Source organism: Cantharellus anzutake (assembly GCF_015039405.1).
Source record: "Cantharellus anzutake strain C23 chromosome Unknown EI90scaffold_22, whole genome shotgun sequence".
Classification (NCBI taxonomy): Eukaryota; Fungi; Basidiomycota; class Agaricomycetes; order Cantharellales; family Hydnaceae; genus Cantharellus; species Cantharellus anzutake.
Genome location: NW_024066972.1, coordinates 417,350 through 427,432, shown reverse-complemented (window position 1 = coordinate 427,432; position 10,083 = coordinate 417,350).

Below are 10,083 nucleotides of genomic sequence, written 5' to 3'. Positions count from 1 at the left end.
ATGGTGCTCAGGTCACATGAGAGTTGCCACATCGTCCCCATGCACAGCCCCAGCCACCCGGGTATCCCCATGGGGGATCCCAAAGGGATCCGCTGCAGGCATGCGTGCTGGGTGTACCCGGGGGTCGTCCGGAGCATCCAGGGTTGGGTGCATCGTGCATGGGTCACAGGCAGGTTAGTAGTACATCGATCAAGGAAAGTCGTCCATGTAAATAGAAATAGAAAGAATAGAGAATGAGACGGAGAAGAAATAGGAAGAGGGGGAAGTGGAGGGAGGAGGAGATAGGAAGGGGGAGAAGGGGGTAGTGGGTGGAGTGGAGCCGGGTGGAGCTGGGTGAGGTGGGTGTGCCCTGACATCACCCCCCCTTAAGCCGCTTCGCCTCGAAGCGGCCAGAGGGTTTTCCCTTTCCCTCCCTGGGGCGTGGGGGTGTGTCTGGTGGAACTCCTTAAGTCGGTCGGGGGCGTGGGTTAGTTGGTCACGGGGGAGCCATTCATTTTCGGAGTCCGGCTAGCCAGTGAACTTTACCAAATACCAAAGTCTCCGGCATAGCCACTTGGAGTCTAATATTTTCTCCACCTCATATTCCTCCTTTCCATCTACGAGTTCTGGACCTGGGCAGGGGTCGGGAGGTCGTTCTGCAATCTTGTCTGGGCGGTGCGGTCTGATGTTCGTCATGGACACGACTGGGTGGACTCCCTTTTGTCGTGGGGTGAGTTGGAGTTTAACAGCAGCTGGGGAGACAACTTTAATAATTTTGAAGGGGCCTAGCCATTTGTGGTCCAACTTCTTGGTCAGCCGGTCCGTCGTGTAATTCTGGGCACTAAGCCAGACCTGGTCGCCCTCTTGGTACTTTGGGGCTGCCTCACGGTCTCGGTCGTAATAGCAGGCCATCTTGTCCGCTGCATGTTCCAGCGCTGCTTTCGCCTCTTCCTGCATTTTCATCATCCTAGATGAGAAGGCGTCTGCAGCTTCCACTTCAGACATGTGTGTGGGTTCTGTCCCCATCCTGGGGTGCTGCCCAGTGTCGAGTTCGAAGGGGGTCCGGCGGGTGGAGGAGTGGACGCGGTTGTTGTGGGCAAACTCTGCTAGGGGGAGCCAGTCCGCCCAGTTGTCCTGGCGGTGATTGACAAATACCCAGAGGTAGGCCTCGATCTCCTGATTAACTCGTTCTGTCTGTCCATCTGTCTGGGGGTGGTAGGGTGTCGAGGGGGTCAGCTTCACTCCTAGGAGGTCCGCGAGCTCTCTCGAGAAGCGGGAGACAAATGTGCTCCCTCTGTCGCTGAGGATTTCTTCCGGGAGCCTGTGGTGTTTCCAGACGTGGTCCAGGAAGAGCCACGCGATACCAGCCGAGTCCACTGACGTTGTGGTGGGGATCGCATGGATACGTTTGGACAGGCGGTCCACTACGACTAGGATGGCATTGTAGCCCTTCGACTCTGGGAGTTCTCCCACCATGTCTACTGAGATCACCTGCCAGCGGTGGGTAGGGATCTTGTTTGGGGTGAGCTTTCCCACTTTGCGTGCAGGGAAGGGCTTGACGCGGTTGCAGGTGTCGCACCTGCGTACGTATCGCCCGACGTACTCTGCCATCCAGGGCCACCAGTAGTCACGGGAGACGAGTTCCAGGGTTTTCCATCGCCCCGGGTGCCCAGTCGCCCATGCATCATGGTGTAGCCGTACCAGATCATGGCGGAGTTGAGGGTCCTTCGGGATGTACACCCTCCCCCGGTAGTGAACCAGCTCTCCTTGCTTCTCCCATTTGTCCGACCTGAGTGTTCCCTCTCCTAGCTCTTGCATAGCTTTCACCACCCTCTCATCATGGTCCTTTGCCCCACGTATCCTCTCCAGTATACCTGCCTCTTCACCCTCCACTGAGATCGCTTCCATCGCCCGGGCTTCAAACCAAGCTGGTTGAAGGAGTGTCAGCCCTTCATTGTCGACCTTCCCTCTCGGGTGGTCCGAACGGCGGGAGAGTGCGTCAGGTTTCCCCATGAGTTTTCCCAGGCAGTGGACGAGGGTGAAGTAGAAGCGGGAGAGGAAGAGGGACCATCGTGCTTGGCGCCGGTTCAGCCTCTGGGCCGTCCGGAAATACCCCAGGTTACGGTGATCCATGTAAACCTCGACCCTCTCTTGGGCACCCTCTAGGAAGTGTCTCCATTCTTCGAGAGCTCGGATGATCACAAGCATCTCCTTGTCATATATTTCGTAGTTGCGTTCTACGTCCGTGAAGCTTTTGGACATGAATGCTACCGGGTGGAACTCTCCATCTGACTGAAGTTGGGAGAGGACCACGCCAGTCGCGAAATTGGAGGTGTCACACTCGAGCCTGAAGTGCCCGGAATCGGTGGGGAAGGAGAGGACAGGGGCAGAGGTGACGGCTTCCTTCAGAGCATGGAAGGCCAGATCCTCGTCCAGGCCCCAGCTCCAAACCTTGGTCTTCCGGGTGAGCATGTGGAGCGGGCATGCCTTCTCTGAGAAGTCCTTGATGAACTGGCGATAGAAGTTCACGAACCCTAGGAAGGACTGGAACCGGCCAGTCGAGAACTCCCTGGACCTTTACAGGGTCCATTGCCATGCTACCTTCAGAAATGATGAGCCCCAAGTAGTCGATCCATGTCCACTCGAACTTACATTTCTCGGGCTTCAGGAAGAGCTTCCTCCTCCGCAGCATCTCCAAGACTTCTCGTACTACCCTCCGGTGTTCCTCCAGGGTAGCAGTGAAGATGAGGATGTCATCCATGTAACAGATGACAACCTCTCGGTCGATGAAATCCCGAAGGATGTCGTTCATCATGGTTTGGAAAGTCACGGGTGAGTTGCATAACCCGAAGAACATCACCAGGGGCTCGAACAGTCCTCGGTTGGTCGTGAACATGGCCTTCCACTTGTCACCATCCTTGATCCGGACATTGTTGAACCCCCAGTGCAGGTCTAGTGCAGAGAAGTACTTAGCACCGCGGAGGTGGGCAAGGACGTCCGAGATGAGTGGGAGCAGATACAAGTTCTTCACTGTGATCTCGTTCAGCTTCCGGTAGTCTTGGACCAGGCATAGGGACCCATCCTTCTTCTTGACAAAGAAGACTGGGGCCCCCATTGGGGACTTGGATGGTCGTATGCACCCGTTCTGCAGGTTTTCACACAGAAACTCGTCCAGCTCCTTCTGCTCCGGCCGTGAGAGTGGGAAGGTCCTCCCCCTGGGGAGTTTAGCGTCCGGTACCAGATCAATGGCATGGTCCCAAGGTTTCCGGGGGGGTAGCTGGTCGAAGGCCTCTTTTGAAAACATGTCCTGGAAGTCTTGGTACTGCTCTGGTACCAGTGTTTCGAACGGTGTGGGTTCCACCTCTGGGTTGTGGGCCTCTTGGGCCATCCACTGGGAGGGGGTAGTAGTCACCCTCAGTTCGTGTCCCCAGTCTGGGGGGATGATTGCAGCATAGATCCCATCTCCGGGCTCTAGCATGGGGTCTTGGTCATCTCGTGCCCATGGCAGCTGGCAGGAGGATGGGCAGTGGGACATGGTGATCTTTTGTCATACCCAGTCCACCTCCGGGTTGTGGTGCAGCAGCCATGAGTGCCCTATGATGAGGGATTGTCGCCCAAGGTTTGCGACCGCGAAGCGGGCCTGTTCTGTATGCTGTCCGAACGTCAGGAGGGCTTCTAGTTCCTCTGTTATGGCTCCATTCTCATTTGGGGTCCCATCGACGTTACGGACAGGGATGGGCTGAGGGAGCGGGGTGGTTTCGAGCCTGTGCTTCCGGATGAACTCAGGGCTTATGAAGTTCCCAGTGGCCCCTGAGTCTAGGAGGGCTGACATGGACACAGATGTTATGGAAATGGAAATTTCCCATTTTAGACTCTTATGGGTTCTGTATCACATGATTTGTATAGTAATTGAGTTTATCCAATGAATAATCAACCAAAAACCCGAGAGTAATGTCTCTGTGAAAACATCTATAACAACACCTGCCATATCTATTGTAAAATCATATGAGCTCAACTTCTACCCTTTTCCACTTTCCTGTGCCAAGAATGGACGAAAATGGGCACCTCCGGCCCCATTTTTGTAACAACAGAGGTGAGGGAGGTGAGGGTGGTCAGCTTCACGGAGAGGTTCAGAGATCTCGGGGAACGTTTGGAGAGGACATAGATGGCAGGTGGGGATACCGCTACTTCTGGGGCCTCCTCCGTGGCCTTCTCGTCTCTGTGGGCTGGGGGTGCACCCTTCCTCCTCTTCTTTGCGACGAGTTGGTGGAGCTTTGGTGCTGGTGACGATTTACGTGCGTCGCTGCGTCTGCATGGGCCACTCTCTGTAACCGGCCGGTGTGCATCCTTCACGGGATGGTCCCCTGGGTGTTCTCTCGGGTCTGGCCTTACTGTCAGGGACGCGTCCAGGGTAGAGGGGGTCCGGATGTATCGCCCGGCAGAAGGGCCCTTGTGGGGTGCAAACCAGGCGTGCGTGCTGGCGGGTCCGGGAAGGGACAGCAGTCCCTGGCCACTTAGACTGAAGTGGAGAATGTGAGAAGAAGGTTACTTCTTCGGTTCCCACTTCAGGTACATTTATGTACATGCGGCTTGAGTCACATGACGAGTGCCACGTCACCCTTGGAGACAGCCGCAGGCATCCGGGTATCCCCGTGGGGGATCCCGAGAGCGTCCGCTGCGTGTGCGTGTGCTGGGCACAGCGGGGAGCCGTCCAGGGTGTGTGGGCCGGACGGGTCAATAGTACATTGATACAAAGGAAGGTGGTCCATGTAGATAGAAGGAAATAAACAAGAAAAGGAAGATGAGAGAAATGAGATAAAGAAAGAGAGAAAGGAAAGGGGAGGAGAGACAGAGGAAGGAGGAGGGAGTGGGTTGGACAGCAGGGAGTGGGTGTGGTGTGGCCGGGTGGGTCCGGGTGGACCCGGGTCAGGCAGGTGTGCCCTGACACTTACCCCCTTTTCCCTTGTCTCTGATCCTTCCGCTGCTTGGCCCTTCAGCCCTTTCATCAGTGCTTGGAGGTCTTCAGGGTGCAAGCGTTGGATCTGGTGGGCTCTGTGGTGCGGGCTTGTCCCTGCCTTGGGGCGGGCTGCAGGGGTTACGGATGGTGTTGGTGGGAGAGGGGGTTCGGGTGCGGGTGTCCATGGTTGTGTCCCCTGGAAGCGCTGCCACTGGCTGTCAAGGAGGGTGGCCTCACGCTTCCACTCGGCCCAGGTGGTGGGCATGGGGCGGAGCTGGTAGATGCTCTCATGGAGCCGGGGGTTGATCGCTTGCTCAAAGCGGTCGACTAGCCCCACATCGCTTAGCCACGAGGCGGGTCCCAGTACCTCAAACTCTTGGACGACCCTGTCCACGGACTCGCTCCCCTGCCGGATAGTTGCTAGCTTCTGCCGGGCTGTAGCTCCCCGGTTTGGGTCTTGGAACATGGTGTCGAGTTCTGAATTGAACTCATCCATGGTGGGTGTGGGGGAGCTTGCTGCCAGCAGTGCCATGGTGCATTGTGTCGCCCATGCCCCTGCAGTCCCTCCTTTCATGTAGGACAGCACAAAGAGGACCTGGGAGAGGGCGTCAGGGAACTCGTCCGTGTGGACGTAGAGGTAGATTCCGCATTCGGCCCTGAAACAGTCGAGGTCCCTGCTGGCTCTGGAGAAGGGGGTGGGGGAGGCAACCTTCGGCAGCTTGGGTCTGGGTGCATGAGTGGGCTGGTCCCGGGTTCGGCTCTCTACAATGGTCTGTAGTTTCTGGAACCGGGCCAGCAGGTCGTCATATTGTTCTTGTGTCACCATGGCAAGGGGGGGAGCGGGAGAGGTGGGGGGAATGAGGTTAAAGTCTTCTTCTGCTGTCAGGGACCGGTCCGGGGTCGAGAGCGTCTGGGTATATCGCCCGGCGCTGAGGGCCCAGTGGGGTATGAAGCGGGCATGTACAGGGACAGGTCCGGTGCAGGCAAGTGTCCCTGAAGTGGGAATGGTGAGAAGAAGACTGCTTCTCTGGTTCCCACCCCAGGTATGTTTATATACATGGTGCTCAGGTCACATGAGAGTTGCCACGTCTGTCGGAAAATCCCATATATCGTTTAAACGCCCGGGAAACGTTTCATGGCGTTTATTTACAACAACTACCCAACAGCCGATGAGAATACATTGGTCAGATGTGGTGGTACTTTATGTGTTATATGAGATGGATTTTTGACGATTTTGATGCTGTAGGAAGCATTTATGACACATTTATTAAGTTATTAAAAACATATTCAGAGCGTTTGAGGGGTATAAAAACGCATTCAATAATATCAAAAAACGCCATAAACAATTTATCACAACATTTAGATGCCAAAATTCACGTTTAAACATCAAATTTTGGTGTTTTAAATGTCAAGTCTCGTGCTTTTGATCGATCTCGCGATTTTCCGACATCGTCCCCATGCACAGCCCCAGCCACCCGGGTATCCCCATGGGGGATCCCGAAGGGATCCGCTGCAGGTGCGCATGCTGGGTGTACCTGGGGGTCGTCCAGAGCATCCGGGGTTGGGTGCATCATGCATGGGTCACGGGCGGGTTAGTAGTACATCGATCAAGGAAAGTCGTCCATGTAAATAGAAATAGAAAGAATAGAGAATGAGATGGAGAAGAAATAGGAAGAGGGGGAAGTGGAGGGAGGAGGAGATAGGAAGGGGGAGAAGGGGGTAGCGGGTGGAGTGGAGCCAGGTGGAGCTGGGTGGAGCCGGGTGGAGCCGGGTGAGGTGGGTGTGCCCTGACATCCACCCGCTGAATCCCTTTCAAACTTGACACCGGCCAACACCCCAGGATGGGAACAGAGCCCACATGCACATCCAAGGTGGAAGCTGCTGATGCATTCTCATCAAGGATGATGAAAATGCAGGAGGAGGCAAAGGCTGCACTGGAACACACAGTGGACGAGATGGCCCATTACTATGACTGAGACTGCAAAACAGCCCCAAAGTATCAAGAAGGCGACCAGGTCTGGCTCAACACCCAAAATTACACGACTGACCATCCGACCAAAAAGCTGGATGTCAGGGACTGACCCAGGGTCGAGAGCGTCTGGGTATATCGCCCGGGGCTGAGGGCCCGGTAGGGTGGAGCATGGGCATGCGTAACAACGGGCCCGAAGCAGGCAAGGGTCCCTGGCCACTTAGGCTGTGTTTATGTACATGCGGTTAGAGGTCACATGGGGAGCACCACGTCATCTATGTGCACAGCTGTGTCCGCCCAGGTATCTCCATAAGAGGTCTCAGGGGCATCCAGTGTGTAGGGCATCACCCGGTGTGTCCGGGTCCGGGCGTGTTGCACAGTCTGGTTAATGGTACATCGAGCAAGGAAGTCATCTGTGTAGTAGAAAAGGAAAGAAGGAGAAAGAAAGGAAAGAAGAAGGAAGAAGAAGGGGAAGGAAGAGGGGGAGAAGGGAGGAGGGAGGATGGGGGCAGTGGGTGAGGGTAGTGGAATTGGGTGGGGTCGGACCGGATGGAGTGGGGTCAGGCAGGTGTGCCCTGACACTGGACCACAAATGGCTTGGCCCCTTCAAGATCATCAAAGTTGTCTCCCTGGCTGCCGTCAAACTCCAACTTACTGCATGACAGAAGGGAATCCACCCAGTTGTATCCGTAACGAATGTCAGACCACACCGCCCAGACGATATTGCAGAATGACCCACTGACCCCTGCCCAGGTCCGGAACTTGTAGATGGAGAGGAAGAGTACAAGGTCGAGAAGGTATTGGACTCTAAGTGGTTATGCTGGAAACTCTGGTATCTGGTAAAGTTCGTTGGTTGGCCAAGCTCAGAGAACCAATGGCTCCAATGGGACCACTTAGCCCATGCCCCCAACCGGATCGAGGAATTCCACAGGACGCATCCCCTAGCCCCAGGGAGAGAGAGGGAGAACCACCTGGCTGCTTCGAGGTGAAGTGGCTTAAGGAGGGGGTGATGTCAGGGCACACCTGCCTGACCTGGGTCCACCTGGTCCACCCAGCCACACCTCACCTGCTACCCCACTGCCCATCCTTCCCCTTCCTCCTTCCCCCCTCTTTCTTTCTCTCTTTCTTCTCTTCTCTTTATTTCATTCTCTTCCTGTTTATTCCTTCTATTTACATGGACCACTTTCCCTTGCATCAATGTACTATTGACCCATCTGGCCCAGACACCCTGGACGGCTGTCAGGGGATGACTCCCAGGTCCCCATGACCCTCCCCTATGGTCCACAGCCCTGAGGTGTAACCAGCCCTATCCAGGGCACAACCTACTGTGGGTAAGGAGATGTATAGATAAAGGCAATGTAGAATACACTTGCCTACTGTGGGTAAGGAGATGAGAAGGAAGCTAACTTCTCATCTTCCCACAGTGGCCACAATATCAGCAAAACTTCCGGGGATACCCGGAAGTCACATGAAGGGGTAGGAACCGGGCCCAGAGCATAGTAGAACACGAACTTTCATACCTGGCACCCCGGTGCTGCCAAAGCTTCACCCCTAGCCCACTCAAAAGCTGTGCCATCTGCAGCTAATCTCACCGGCGTCCAGTGAGTGAATGAAGGGACTTCTTGAGCCCTTTACTCTGCTTCCTGGACGGTTCTTTGCCAACTCCTGTGTTATGGAAATGGGGATTTCCCATTTTAGACTCTTATGGGTTCTGTGTCACATGATTTGTATAGTAATTGAGTTGAACTAATCAATAATCAACGAAAAACCCGCTGCCACACTCCCTGTTAAACTACATGTTAAACCATCTGTGAAACCATCTGTAAACCTGTCAGGGACGCATCCGGGGTCGAGAGGGCCCAGGGGTAATGCCCGGCACTGAGGCCGTCGCGGGGTGTGGAGCGGGCGTGCGTACTGGCGGGCCCGATCCGGGACAGTGGTCCCTGGCCACTCAGACTGAAGTGGAGAATGTGTTATTATTATTAAAGAGGAAAACTATACTACTTACCTGAAGTGGAGAATGTGAGAAGAAGGTTACTTCTTCGGTTCCCACTTCAGGTACATTTATGTACATGCGGCTTGAGTCACATGACAGGTGCCACGTCATCCTCGGAGGCAGCCGCAGGCATCCGGGTGTCCCCGTGGGGGATCCTGAGAGCGTCCGCTACATGCGCGCGTGCTGGGCACAGCGGGAAGCCGTCCGGGGTGTGTGGGCCGGACGGGTCAATAGTACATCGATACAAGGGAAGGTGGTCCGTGTAGATAGAAAGAAATAAACAGGAAGAGGAAGGTGAGAAGAATGAAATAAAGAAAGGGGAAAGAAAAGGGAAAAGAGGGGGGAGGAGAGGGATAGACAGCGGGGAGCGGGTGTGGTGTGGCCGGGTGGGCCCGGGTGGGCCTGGGTCAGGCGGGTGTGCCCTGACAAAACCCTAATGAACCACCTCACCTCCACTTTCCACTTTCCTGCGTCAAGAATGGACGAAAATGGGCGCCTCTGGCCCCATTTTTGTAACATCCTGCTTTCACTGCCATCTTGGCCAAATGTACTGGTCGCTCTGCATGATCCGTATGATTTCCAGTTCCCCAAAAAAAGATGCCCAATCGAATGACTCATCATATTACTTCACCGTACCAGCAAGAGCAATGCCCCGTGCGCTACAACCAAGTGAGCCGTGACTCCAAGGATGAACCCAAATTGAAACAGACCAAATTGGGGCCTTCTTCTTCGACAAGAAACTCAAAGGGAAAGCTGGAGGAAAAGGAAAAGCAAAGTTGCCGCTCTTGACTGGTTCAAAGGCCAGGCTGAAGGATGTGTGTGTCGAGGGACCTTAAAGCAACCGTGTGGGTGCAAAGCCTGAAGAAATGGGTGAGGATGGCGAGGAGGCTGCACTTGAGGTTGATAATGATACTAGTTGGATGAGCCATCGACTGGAGTTCCCTAAGGACGACGAGGCTGAGACGCATCATGGATTATGAGGTCATCGATCCTCAAGCAAAGGTGCGAGAAATACACGAGGAGGAACAGGAATGAATGAGGTCACAATGGTCCGAAGTTGGGCGAGCATTTCGGAAAGGGAGATGACTCATCGTCTCACGGTGCCTGTAACACAATTGTGGTTTGTCATCTCATTCAATCTATCCTACAAACTAGCTACACCGAGGTATTCACCCAATACCG